At 40.0% G+C, this 14,587-nt stretch overlaps 1 protein-coding gene across 4 annotated transcripts in view; it reads left to right on the forward strand.

The window, feature by feature from the left end:
• Positions 1-802: 802 nt before the first annotated feature.
• Positions 803-14,587, forward strand: part of hectd1 (HECT domain containing 1) — a 106,772-nt gene continuing 92,987 nt past the window's right edge. For 3 of the 4 annotated variants that reach the window (XM_084309010.1, XM_084309013.1, XM_084309012.1), the window contains exons 1-2: positions 804-1,088; positions 12,642-12,813. The gene's annotated coding sequence lies outside the window, so the exon portion shown is untranslated. Of the gene's footprint in view, positions 1,089-12,641; positions 12,814-14,587 lie in introns of all 4 variants that reach the window. The other variant, XM_084309011.1, reaches the window with a different exon arrangement.

Here is a 14,587-nt window from a genome sequence, read left to right on the forward strand (position 1 = left end):
AACTCAACGTCTTTGCATATCAACACAGTTATTACTTTGTGTGGACAGTAGCGCCCCCTGCCTTCCGCCGCATTCACACTGCATAGCCTCGTGATGAGAGAGAGAGAGAGAGAGAGAGAGAGAGAGAGAGAGAGAGAGAGAGAGAGAGAGAGAGAGAGAGAGAGAGAGAGAGAGAGAGAGAGAGAGAGAGAGAGAGAGAGAGAGAGAGAGAGAGAGAGAGAGAGAGAGAGAGAGATTGATTGACATTTTTATTAACAGATTGCAGAATGGGTACAATACAGTACGGCTCAATACACACAATTGTTAAGCCATTTTCAATTCATCATAACATATGACAAACATGACATACAGATAGACAGTACTGCTACATCTAGACATTTATGACATACCAGATTTACAAATACAGTACTGTTTGTGATACAAAAAGAGTAGGTAGAGAGGTAGAGGTAGAGACAGAGAGAGAGGGTAGAGAGAGAGAGAGAGTGGTAGAGACAGACAGAGAGAGATAGACAGAGAGGTAGAGAGAGAGAGATAGACAGAGAGGTAGAGAGAGAGAGAGAGAGAGAGAGAGAGAGGCAGAGAGACGTATAAAATTAAACGTCATGTAAACGTATGTTTCCCATATCAATAAAGCCCATTTGAATTGAATTGAATTGAGAGAGAGAGCAGAGGTAGAGACAGAGATAGGCAGAGAGAGAGACACACACACACACACAGAGAGAGAGAGAGGTAGAGCGAGAGAGGTAGAGACAGAGAGGTAGAGAGAGAGAGAGAGCGAGAGAGAGAGCGAGGTAGAGAGACGTAGAGAGAGAGATAGACAGAGCGGTAGAGAGAGAGAGACGGAGAGAGAGAGAGAGCTCAGTTCCTCCTCCTCCTCCTCGACACGGCTCTCTCCATTTCACTCACACAGTTTTGTTTATCGCGTTACCACCACCGTCCCACACTTTGACCTTTCAGAGCCGCCGTGGTGGACAACAAGAAATGGGAACAACAACACAGTGAAGAAAGAAGAAGAAGAGCCCGTTCGATAAACGGCAAACCGTCATTTTAGTTTTCCTCGGCTCGGCGGAGAGAGAGAGAGAGAGACGGTGAGTGAGTGTTTGTGTCCCGGCACCGGGGTGTGTACCCCGGGAGGAGGGCGGACAGCGGCGCCGCGGCCTCGGGCCTCGGGCTCTCCTGTGTTGCTCCCCCGGCACCGGGGTGTGTTCCCGGCAGCAGCGGCGCCGCGGCCTCGGGCCTGCGCTGCTCTGCTCTCTGGAACCGGAGCCGCGCCGCTCCTCGAGTTTCGGGGTTTTTCAGGCCCAACCGCGGTGCTGCTCCTTCAGAGAGGGGTTTATAACTGACACCGACGGGATGATACCTTCTGATATTATTAATGAATGCGACACGACACAACATTATATTTCATCACATTCTTTAATAGCCGTTCTGTTGTTTGGTATGGACGTGTTTGTTTATTTGAGGAAAAGATGGAGTCGTCTTGTTGCTGTTGTGTTAGCTAGCTAGCTAGTGTTAAGCTAATGTTAGCTTCTTTAAGCTAATGTTAGGTTTGGCTGCTGCTGAGCGATATAACATAAACATAAACAAGGGATAGTGATGATGGGAGACGTTGCTTTTATATTTAATCACTTGATGTTTTGTTAATTGCAGTTGTTTAAATAAGGGCTTAGTTGGAGCTAGATATATGAAGTTATAGTGGCAGTATCGCCTCTCTATTGTCAATAATGTTGTTAGGTTTGGCAAATGGAACGTGATGATTCGACATTACAGTGCATGATTTTTCTTTCACAAATAATAAGAATAACATAATAATAATAAATAATTGCAAAACAGGACGGAACAGTGAGACAATGTTAGCTTTAAGCTAATGCTAGATTCACTTTATTCACCATAGTATATTGTATACAAATGGAACGTGATGATTCGACATTTTACAGTGCATGATTTTTTTCACAAATAATAAGAATAACATAATAATAATAAATAAGTACAAAACCGGACAGAACAGTGAGACAACGATAGACTGTAATAAAAGTGCAGTGGTGTGTTTGTTGGGGACATGGATACAGTTTAGGTTCGGCTTCTAAGGTAATAATCATAACATATTAAGCTACTCTGCCGTGTGGGCCTGTTTTCTGTTGCTATAAAATAGCCTTGTGATCATATCAAGTTGACCGTGTGTGTCAACATAGCCTTGAAACCGACAACAACCGTTTTTAACTTGCTATCAAACGTTAGCTTAGATACAACTAAAATCTGCCTATGGATTCCTTATTAATATTTGCTGTGTTTTGTGTCTGTGTCCTCCTGATGGAATAGTCGTATTCCTTCTCGTCGTCCCCACTAACTACAGTCGTCGTGATGAAACTTGGGCGACACACAAAGCTACCTTTGTCAAGATGTGGTTGAACCATGTCATTTTTCCATTTGACGCATAACATGACCTATATTATTAGCCCAGATCCTACTAGTTTTGTAAGCTTGAAGCCACATAAAATTGTTGTGTTTCTGCTCGAATCCTCCAGACTAAAGATCCTTGGCATACACCATAATATAATGGAATTATTGATGATGACAAACTGGACAATGAGCGAGTGGTTCCTCTGTGATAAATGTTGCCCCAGATTCCCACTGGTGTTGTGAAATCGGTTCGGTTGCTCCCAATATATCTGGACCGTGGAAACAATCATGGATCAGGCCACCAGTATCCGATGTAATGTTCGGCCTGAGAAGCTTGAGTTTTGTTAGCTATGATTATCACACTGACCTCAATCTGGATTCAGACCATGGACGTAGTAGGACACCTGATTGATTGAACATTTTATTAACAGATTGCAGAATGGGTACAATACAGTACGGCTCAATACACACAATTGTTAAGGGGATGCAGACCAGAGAAAGACTTTTGTCTTGTTTACATCAGGGTCCCCCATTTTCAATTCATCATCATAACATATATGACATACAGGTAGACAGTACTGCTACATCTAGACATTTGACATACCAGATTTACAAATACAGTACTGTTTGTGAGTACAAAAGGAGTCTAAAAAGAGAGTATATACATTTGAGGGGGAAGAAACTGTACATTGGAGGAGGTTGGGGGGGGTGGGGGTGAAACTACATTGGACCTCTCTGACAGAGATGGGGCCAGGCGAGACATGGCCTCCTGGCCGCTGAAGCTAGATACCTGTGTAGACTTTACTCAAGGATCTCTAGTAGTAAGGATAAGCAGAATGCAGCTCTCCGGTAATTTGTGATTAATCTGTTGATAAGAGGATCTGTCTTCTCCAAGCCTGTTTATAGCCAAGCTGGGTTCTCACACACACAAAGGAGACAGACTGGCTGGCTGGCTGGCTGACTCGTTTCAAATTAGTCCTAATCAACTTAGCTGGGCCCGCCAGGGTGTACACACTGGTACTACTACCATACCTTCTAAGGTGAGGCACCGTAGGTGAAAATTGTGGTTTTGGCCGGATAGGTACATTTCGAGATATTAAAATGTTTCGCTAAATATTGCACCTACAGTGGTTTCCTGAAATGTGTAAAATGACCATCTAGGCCCAGCCAGGTGATGTAGATGTTTATGTACCAGCCATGGTACACTGCTTTAACGGCCATTCTGTCAAAATCACATATTCACAGTTTTCTTTCCCCTACTTGAAGATATAGCCACACAATTTGACATGGTACATGGAACAAAAATAGATGGTAATTCATAAAAAGCCTTTTTATTAATATAATAATAATAATAAAAATAATGTGTCCTTTGCATTTAGTAATTTCATTTTACATTGGTAAAAAATGCCACAGATATAACATTTTCACTCTTATTTAAATAATTCACATAAGAAACTGAATGTTGACAAACTACCTTAACTCTCACTTCATCCACTGAGAAGAAACAGTGTTGCAACGAATATGCTAATCGTTTATAAATTATATGCAAATTTTTATATATTAATAACTAGTTGCATTTGTGTCTTATGTTCAACATGTATCTATGTTCAACTTATAATAGGGCCTGTCCTGATTACTCGATGTCATCGATTAAAGAAACACCTCTGTTTTTATAACACGTCTTGGCGAGTCACGATGACGACGTTCTCACTATCCAGCTGTATTGTGCTGCTTCACTAACAGCTCAGCAGGGCATGCTTGAGAAAAGGAACATTGTGCTCAGCATTCATCCTGAATGGATTCAACTTCATGAGATATTGGTCCAAGGTTTAGAATTTGTATTGCGTTAAGCCTATATAGCAATAATAACTATGAGCAGAATTGGTTGAAGGTTTAGCAACAGTTAGTTTCTCTCCATCCTGCTCCTGTGTCTGTCAGCTGAGCTGCATCTTGAGTGGCTAAAAACATTAGCTTGGTAGCTATTAACTATATAACAAAGCTAACTGTTGGACATATAGCTGCAATGAGAGTTTAATTTGAAATTTTTTAATTGACATTGTAAGGTAAAATAGAGCTACCATTGTGGCTCTTCAAGGTAAAATAGAGCTACCATTGTGGCTCTTCAAGGTAAAATAGAGCTACCATTGTGGCTCTTCAAGGTAAAATAGAGCTACCATTGTGGCTCTTCAAGGTAAAATAGAGCTACCATTGTGGCTCTTCAAGGTAAAATAGAGCTACCATTGTGGCTCTTCAAGGTAAAATAGAGCTACCATTGTGGCTCTTCAAGGTAAAATAGAGCTACCATTGTGGCTCTTCAAGGTAAAATAGAGCTACCATTGTGGCTCTTCAAGGTAAAATAGAGCTACGGTTTTGTGGCTCTTCAGCTAAAACTTCTCCAGGAGCTGCTATAGATAATTTGATTAGTCAGTAAACAGTGCGTGCAGGAAAGGCAGCATGGCATAATGTCATGTCATCTATCACACTAGGCTGTCAATCAAAGTCATCGGGCGGTAGTAATCCCAACCATAAGCTAGAATGACGCTACCCATTGTTTCAGCAATGGTCTCATTTGTTTACTGTGATTTTACCATCAAGGTATAACAACCAATCTGATATGTTGTTGAAAATCCTCCAGTTAGTCTGTAAATTGTTTAATTTAGTTTTCTTACCCCACTGATAAATTCACCAGTGATGATCTTAAATACAGAATATTGTATTTACTCCAGCGATTAAATAAATCCTCGTCATAACCATTTTATAAAGTATTTAATAAAGTATAAATGCTGATTCTCGAGGTCAGGGAGAGAGTTGTCATGACATACAATGATGAAATGAAGGCTTGTGTGTGTAGTTGTCACAACAGTCCCGTTGAATGCATACATTGTGAGCCATGACATAAAGGTATCTTTTTCTCCAGCGAAAAGCCACTTCGCCAAGAAATAATGCTGATTTATTTTGCACATAATCTCACACACATACAAAAACGCTTAACAGTTTTCTACATATTAATTTAGTTTCAGTTATTGAGCGTAAAGGATAATTAACACAACGCAAGGATTCAATGTTCCTGATGACATCACTGGTGGCCATATCCAAACTTGTTTACTTTAACTAGACTAGATGTAGCTTCAGTTAGGCTGTCCTACACTAATGTTACTAAACAATACAACATGTTGACTAGATGTAGCTTCAGTTAGCCTGCTCTAAGCTAATGTTACTACTAAACAATACAACATGTTGACTAGATGTAGCTTCAGTTAGGCTGTTCTACTTAATTATGTTACTAAACAATACAACATGTTGACTAGAGTTAGCTTCAGCCTTGTGTTGTGTTAATTACAGCTCCATGAGGCGAAAATAGCAATAAGGACAACTGTTGCTAAAGAATGTAAGCACCATAAATCACAACTCTATCACTGTTGTTGTGTCAACACTAATTTAGAGAGCAAGGTGGCTTGTGGCTTATAGCTTTACCGATATTTAGAAAGCAGGGTGGTTGATGACCAATGCTGATATAGATATTTAGAAAGCAGGGTGGTTGATGACCAATGCTGATATAGATATTAAGAAAACAGGGTGGTTGATGACCAATGCTGATATAGATATTAAGAAAACAGGGTGGTTGATGACCAATGCTGATATAGATATTTAGAAAACAGGGTGGTTGATGACCGATAATGATGATCTGATAAAAATCAACAGTGTTTTTTTTGTTGAAGTGTATATTCAACATATAGCCTACAAATAACACAAGTAACAGTCATTGTGCTGTTGTGCATAGCTGTCAACATTGGGATTTGAAAAAACAGGATATTTTGCCTCCCCCTGGCCCCGCCCCTCCCAATGTAGTCTCCTCCCCCTCATATGTATATTATATTGTCGGCACTGCGCAGCCGTGGAATCGCGAGGCCATAGATTTAGAATAGATAAAGGGCACATTGTGGTGTATCATAATTAATTTGTTGAATACAATAGGATTTTTATAACGTTGACACAAATTAAGGAATATTTACACTAAGTTCTCTTTTACCTCTTATTTAATTCATTCATTAATTTAATTGTTGTTTATATTGTACATAGTCCTGTGTGTTGTATATTGTGTCCTTTGTTACTTTTGTGTTTATCGTCTCTTTCTATATACACCGTGGGAAGGGGGGCACGTAATTGAATTTTCCTGATGTGTTGCACAAATTGGAAAATGACAAAGTTGACTTTGACTTTTAACATGTGTCTAATAGTGTCAGACACTAATTGTAATGTTAAAAAAAACGGATACTGCTGTAATATAAAGTGAAATTCTACCATGCCTCAATGTATCAACTTTAAACATACACAAAATGTTAATGTTAGAAATGTTAATTTCCATTATTTCCACCATGTGCAACATTTCCTAAGAACTGCAATGTCCATTCTATCAACTCCAAATCTGTGCTATGAGCTCTGCTATGCATGCAGAAGAAGTAGAATTGCTGTCTTGTTTGGGATGAATGAGTAGAAATGAAAAACGGAAATCTTCTTTTATTAGTAGTAGTAGTTGACATGTCATAATATAGATAAAGATATTGTTTCATTGTGTATTTAACTTTACATTTGCTCTTCATTACTTTACAAAAGTTATGTCTGGCACATGGGTCTAATACAGCAATGGATTATGGGTAAATGCAACGTTAAAGCAGTGCCAATGTAAGACTGACTTTACATTAAATGAATGACAATAATATACAATATAGTATAAAGTAGGGTATTATTTGGACTAAAGAATGATGTTGTCTCACCCTACTCGCATGTTGAGGGAGAGCACCATACATTATACACTGAGAAACCACGGCCGAGAGTGAGCTCTCAGGGAACAACCCCACTGTGCCGGTAGATGAAGAAGGCTTCTCTGCCTTTTGTAGGTATGTAGTTTTATAATGTAATACATTTCCCGCTAAACCCCTCCTTTATCCGGTTGCTCTTCTTCTTCTTTGGGTCGCAACCGTCTTCCGGTCTGCCTTCCTGTGCTAACGTTCTAATCTACACTGCTGCCACCTGTCGTCACGGAGGGGAATTGCAGTCATTTTGTAAATATAAAAAAAAATGTAAGAAAACAGGAAAAATACGGGAAAATATTTTAACGGGATGACGGCGGGAAGGAAATTTGAAATACGGGACAATCGCGGGAAAAACGGGATGGTTGAACTTGACAGGTATGGTTGTGACACCATTGGATAATCTATTTGTGGTGTGGTGGATCTGTCTAGTGGTAAATGGACTGCATGTATTACTTATGCCTCACATTCACCCATTCATTCACACGCCAATGGCGGAGGCGACCATGCAAGGTGTCAACCTGCTCATCCGTGTGATTACCAAACCTAGCCGCATTTCTGGCAGACGTTTCTGGTCATGTGACATGTGCTCCCAATAGCGTGACGAGCTGTCTCTTTGCCCATTTCCACGTCAAACGGCCTGCAAACTACCTGGCGTTCTATTGCCATGCTCTAAGACAAACTCTAACCTTAACCAACTTCGAAGAGTGCCTAAGCTTAACCAGTGTAGAAACTGACGTCGGCCAATCAGAGAGCGTCTGCCAGAAATGCGGCTAGGTTTGGTAATCACGCTGCTCATCCTGACACACTGTCCAACCGTAACCTTCTGATTACCAGACGACGCAGACGTCCACTCTACCTCCTGAGACACTGTCGCCCTCTTTATCATTAGTTTGGCCAGCACAAAGCTTATTAAGTCTGGGAGCTTCTTATCAGCATGGCTGTGGTGATTGATACTTGTTGTCGTGGTCTTACTTTGGATTGACACGTCTATTGTATGTATACGAACCAGGGCCTGTATTTAACCCAAGCATCTGATGGTAGTGCTCATCTGAGACCAGTCATAGTGAGGTGTAAATGGTCATGTGACCTGGGCAGTCTGATCCTAGGTCAGTATACTCCTACTTTGGATAAAAAGCGTCAAGCAACTTATAAATTGTGTACAAGTCAGTGGCGAGTGGTGTTGTTTGTCTAGCAGTGCCAAACCTGAGTGCTACACTCTTGAGTGCATAGTAGTATAGACATATTAGCATAGTACATAATAGTATAGAGACATATTAGCATAGTAGTATAGACTAGGGGTGGGAATCGCCAGAGACCTCACGATACGATACTATCGCGATACTTGCGTCACGATACGATAGTATCGCGATACTAAATATATCGCGATACGTTGAAAATATTGCTTTTTTATTTTTTTTTGCTCAAATTTAATTTATTACCTTTTTTCAACTGCAAAGTAAAACTGTCAACATGTTTTATCTAATAAAATAAAGTTCAGTCTGTTCATCTCACTTCAATCATTTTTTATTGCAGAACATGGTATTTTCTCAAGCAGACAGATGTAAACACTGTAATCTGTGTTGCATGTACCTGACAAACTGAACTGTTTGTATTAGTCATATTCCACGTGTGTGTGTGGACTACTGTACTAATTTACAGGTATTGAAATGAACAATGCAACTTCCTTATACAATATTTTTTTAATTATTATTATTTTTTATGAATAATTAAATATCGATACTTGGCGTCCCTGTATCGATACAGTATCGCCACGCAAAGTATTGCGATACTACTACGTATCGATTTCCCCCACCCCTACTATAGACATATTAGCACAGTACATAGTAGTATAGACATATTAGCACAGTACATAGTAGTATAGACATATTAGCACAGTACATAGTAGTATAGACATATTAGCACAGTACATAGTAGTATAGACATATTAGCACAGTACATAGTAGTATAGACATATTAGCACAGTACATAGTAGTATAGACATATTAGCACAGTACATAGTAGTATAGACATATTAGCACAGTACATAGTAGTATAGACATATTAGCACAGTACATGGTAGTATAGACATATTAGCACAGTACATGGTAGTATAGACATATTAGCATAGTACATACTACATAGTAGTATAGACATATTAGCACAGTACATAGTAGACATATTATTAGCACAGTACATAGTAGTATAGACATATTAGCATAGTACATACTACATAGTAGTATAGACATATTAGCACAGTACATAGTATAGACATATTAGCATAGTGCATAGTAGTATAGACATATTAGCACAGTACATAGTAGTATAGACATATAAGCATAGTGCATAGTAGTATAGACATATTAGCATAGTACATAATAGTAGAAGACAGTAAGAAGGTTAGTTTGATAAATAGGGGCGTGTGTTGTAGATCCGTTTGTAGGTCTGACACCCCACAGTTCCCCCTCCACAGCTTCCTGTTGGCAGTTTCCACTGCAGCATTATCACGGGTAACCGTTTTGGTTATTATACAAGATGGGGCTGGGCGATTCATCCAGTTTCAATTCCTTCCAATTATGACTTTGTCTTCCCACGGTCATGAGAATAAAGTAATCAAGATACATTTGATTTGATAGAAGATTATCGCACCGCATGCCGTGCTCTGCTCTCATTTTGTGGTTTGTAAACGCAGTGCACCCTTCCTTCCCAGTGGTGCACTCAGCCCCCCCCCCCCCCCCCCCCCCCAAGCCCAAACAGTAGGGAGGAGGAGCCACAGCACATTTCTCAAGTTATTATTATTTTTTTTTAACGTCTTTGTTAACTTAGAATATGACCGAAAGAGGGCCTTTGGTCAAGAAGAAAGGTCAAACGAATTCAGTCGTCGACGTCATGTGATGTTCTCAAATCAATCGTGTATATGATTCATGCCATAATGGAGCAGCCCTAATACAAGATAGTTTTTGCTCTGGCTTGTCTCACATAGACCCAGTCTGACGTGGTGTTTGTTTCCTCTCTGTCTCTGGTGGGTGGTATTATCACTAATAACTGTTTTGGTTATCATACTGAATGATTTCTGCTCTGACTTGTCCCACATCGTCTCGCATAGATCCTTCTATCTACCTTTTCATCAGCTAAGAACACTTTGAGTTGAATATGGCGTCGGACCGTCAGTGTCTGCTTTGAAAGCATGGCTTTGATATCAAGTCAAGTCAAGAGTTTTAATTGTCACGGCATACAGGTATACAATGAAATGCGGCTGGTCTTGCCCGCGACGATGTGCAATACAGTGGTACAACATATAATAGAATCCAATAAAAATACAGTGGTACAACATATTAAAGAATCCAATAACAACAACAGTGCAATAAACCGGTACATGGTGTGCCATCTCGGTATCTGTACATAGTATTTACAGAGCATATAGGACATGCTAGGTAGCTTTAGTAGTGCAATACACTGTTCCTGTTATTCTAATTTAAAGTGGCCTTTCCTCTGGCCATAAGTGTGCGTGTGTGCGGCATGAGTGTTAAAGTGGCTGCTAGTGTTAAAGGGGTACTTCACCGAAAAACAAGGCTTATTTTGCACATAATCTCACACACATCCAACGACAATTTTGCACACATTATGTCATCGTTGTGCTGTGTTGACATACAGCTCAATTAAATGATATGGTAGCAGTCCCAATATAGGACAATGCTTTTTGGTTTTTTTCATCTATATAATTTCATGGAGCTGTAAATAACACAACACAACACAAGGATTCAATGTTCCGATGACATCACTGGTGGCCATATCCAAACTTGTTTACTCTCTCTCACTAGACTAGGTGTACTGTAGCTTCAGTTAGGCTGTCATACTAATGTTACTAAACAATACAACATGTTGACTAGATGTAGCTTCAGTTAGTCTGCTCTAAGCTAATGCTACTAAACAATACAACATGTTGACTAGATGTAGCTTCAGTTAGGCTGTCATACTAATGTTACTAAACAATACAACATGTTAACTAGATGTAGCTTCAGTTAGCCTGCTGTAAGCTAATGTTACTAAACAATACAACAACAACACGTTGTTGACTAGATGTAGCTTCAGTTAGCCTGCTCTAAGCTAATGTTACTAAACAATACAACATGTGTGTTGACTAAATGTAGCTTCAGTTAGGCTGCTCTAGGCTAATGCTACTAAACAATACAACATGTTGACTAGATGTAGCTTCAGTTAGGCTGCTCTAGGCTAATGCTACTAAACAATACAACATGTCGACTAAATGTAACTTCAGTTAGGCTGCTCTGCCTCTAAGCTAATGCTACTAAACAATACAACATGTTGACTAGATGTAGCTTCAGTTAGCCTGCTCTAAGCTAATGTTACTAAACAATACAACATGTTGACTAGATGTAGCTTCAGTTAGCCTGCTCTAAGCTAATGTTACTAAACAATACAACATGTTGACTAGATGTAGCTTCAGTTAGCCTGCTCTAAGCTAATGTTACTAAACAATACAACAACATGTTGACTAGATGTAGCTTCAGTTAGCCTGCTCTAAGCTAATGTTACTAAACAATACAACATGTTGACTAGATGTAGCTTCAGTTAGGCTGTCATACTAGTGTTACTAAACAATACAACATGTTGACTAGATGTAGCTTCAGTTAGCCTGCTCTAAGCTAATGTTACTAAACAATACAACATGTTGACTAGATGTAGCTTCAGTTCGCCTGCTCTAAGCTAATGCTACTAAACAATACAACATGTTGACTAGATGTAGCTTCAGTTAGGCTGCTCTGCCTCTAAGCTAATGCTACTAAACAATACAACATGTTGATTAGATGTAAATGTGGGCAGAATAATGCCACCACATTTAATAGCCTGTCTCATATGGCAAGGAAGTGTTGAAATGTCTCTCTATGCCAGCTTGTTTGTAGCAGGGCTTTATCAGTAGAGCTCTATGCCAGCTTGTTTGTAGCAGGGCTTTATAAGTAGAGCTCTATGCCAGCTTGTTTGTAGCAGAGCTTTATCAGTAGAGCTCTATGCCAGCTTGTTTGTAGCAGGGCTTTATAAGTAGAGCTCTATGCCAGCTTGTTTGTAGCAGAGCTTTATCACTAGAGCTCTATGCCAGCTTGTTTGTAGCAGAGCTTTATCAGTAGAGCTCTATGCCAGCTTGTTTGTAGCAGGGCTTTATAAGTAGAGCTCTATGCCAGCTTGTTTGTAGCGGGGCTTTATAAGTAGAGCTCTATGCCAGCTTGTTTGTAGCAGAGCTTTATCACTAGAGCTCTATGCCAGCTTGTTTGTTGGTGCAGGGCTGGCTAAGTAACGACTTGGATGATGAATGCCTCTAGGCTTAATGATTACTCCTGGCTCTGCTCTCCCTCTGTTATTATGTGCCTGAACTGAGCTGACCTCCACCCCTCTTCCTCTCTTTCTCTCCAGGTAAAGAGACTACATGTCCCAGAAATCATAGCCACACTGAGACTGAGTGACTACTTCCTGTCCGCGTTTCCTCCCCTCCGTCCGGTTGGTTGGATGAGTCCCAAACAGCGACAGCATCGTCATCAGTGATTGGGCGCTGAGCCAGTCGACCGGGTAGCCAACCGGGAGCCAGGTAGGCTGTCTGTCTGGCTAAGCAGGGATGGAGTCTGGTGCTGCCAGCCAGGGTGGCTTGCTTGGCATCTGGGGAGGCTTATCTGGTGAACCTGCGCAGGGGGATGGTTTCACAGGGTCATGGGGTTTGAAGAAGATTGTCTAATAAGGTCATCTTTACAGAGTTGACCCTGGTTTGATTTCTGTGTAAAGATGTCAAGCCAGAGGTGTTGGGCCGCCTGTGTATCTCTAGCACAGGATAGTATCTGTAGCACAGGATACAGTATCTCTAGCACAGGATAGTATCTGTAGCACAGGATATAGTATCTCTAGCACAGGATAGTATCTGTAGCACAGGATATAGTATCTCTAGCACAGGATAGTATCTGTAGCACAGGATATAGGATCTCTAGCACAGGATATAGTATCTGTAGCACAGGATACAGTATCTCTAGCACAGGATACAGTATCTGTAGTACAGGATATAGTATCTCTAGCACAGGATATAGTATCTCTAGCACAGGATACTAGGGCTGACCTTCGAATTTATTTTTTGGCATTCGAAGCTTCGGGGGCCGAGATTCGATTTTAATTCGAAGCTTCGAGCTTCTTAAAGAAAAATGTTTATGTTGAACTTGTGGGACTTGTACAGCACTTTGTTCAACTTTGTCAGTGCCGTAAAGTTTAAACCTTTTTAAATCTTAGACAAACGAAACACAAACTTTCACGAAATATTGTAAGCCGTCATTTGAGGCTTTATAAAAGCAGCACAATGAACACAAATCTGTCAGTGCCGAGTCCGACCTCATCTTAAATAACAAACAGCATTGCTTGTTGTAGTTAACAAAGAGAGGCAGAGTTGATTTAGCAAAAAAAGAAATATATATTATAATAATCTTCCCTTCGAGTCCCATGCCCATCGAACGAAGCTTAGAAGTATTTAAGACAGCCCTACAGGATATAGTATGATCTGTAGCACCCCTGTCAAACTTGGAGCCGTCTGGCGTGAAATTATTTTTCAACGTTATTTTTCATGATTATGTCTCACAGGTTGAACAAACCTGAACGTTATTGCCATAAAATAGAACGTTTGTTTCTTTACCTTTCTGTCTACAGAGAAAACACGTCGCAATCTGATGAAAAATGGCGGGGCTATTATTTACATTATAAAAAAGCAACTGTACTTACAGAGTAGATTTCATTCACGGTTTTTGCTGCCCTGCCAGGGGCGCCTAGTGGTACTAAATCCAGATTGGCCATAATAAGGTAATTTATACTAGGCCTGATATTCTATATTAATATAATATATATATATAGAATAAAAAGCTGACTGTATTTACAGTAGATTTCATTCTCGGTTCTTCCTGCATGCCTGGTGATACAAAATCCAAATTGAACTCATAGATTCATAGATGTGCAACATAGCTATAATAAGGTCATTTATAGGCCTGCTATTCTATATTCTATAATAATATTTCAAATTGCATGTCTCCGGATGGCAGAATTCATCTGTATCTACAAAACCTTCTGTTTAATCATCCTCCCTTCCTTAGATTTTTTGTACATGTGATCTCAAGAAGGGCTCAGTTTTCATGTCTGGTCATTTTTAGCATGTCACTGTCAAAGATGCAAAGAAAAATCATAATTTATATTCTCCTTTTTGTTTCATCACAATTTACTCAAGCCTAGTAACAGACACAATACATTCCCTGAGATCCATAGATGTGCCTAGATACCAAGAACATGCAAATGGACCTTGTGGAAGTGAAGCAATCTTCCATTTACTTAGGTATGTA

Source organism: Notolepis coatsorum (assembly GCF_963971535.1).
Source record: "Notolepis coatsorum genome assembly, chromosome: 2".
Taxonomy (NCBI): Eukaryota; Metazoa; Chordata; class Actinopteri; order Aulopiformes; family Paralepididae; genus Notolepis; species Notolepis coatsorum.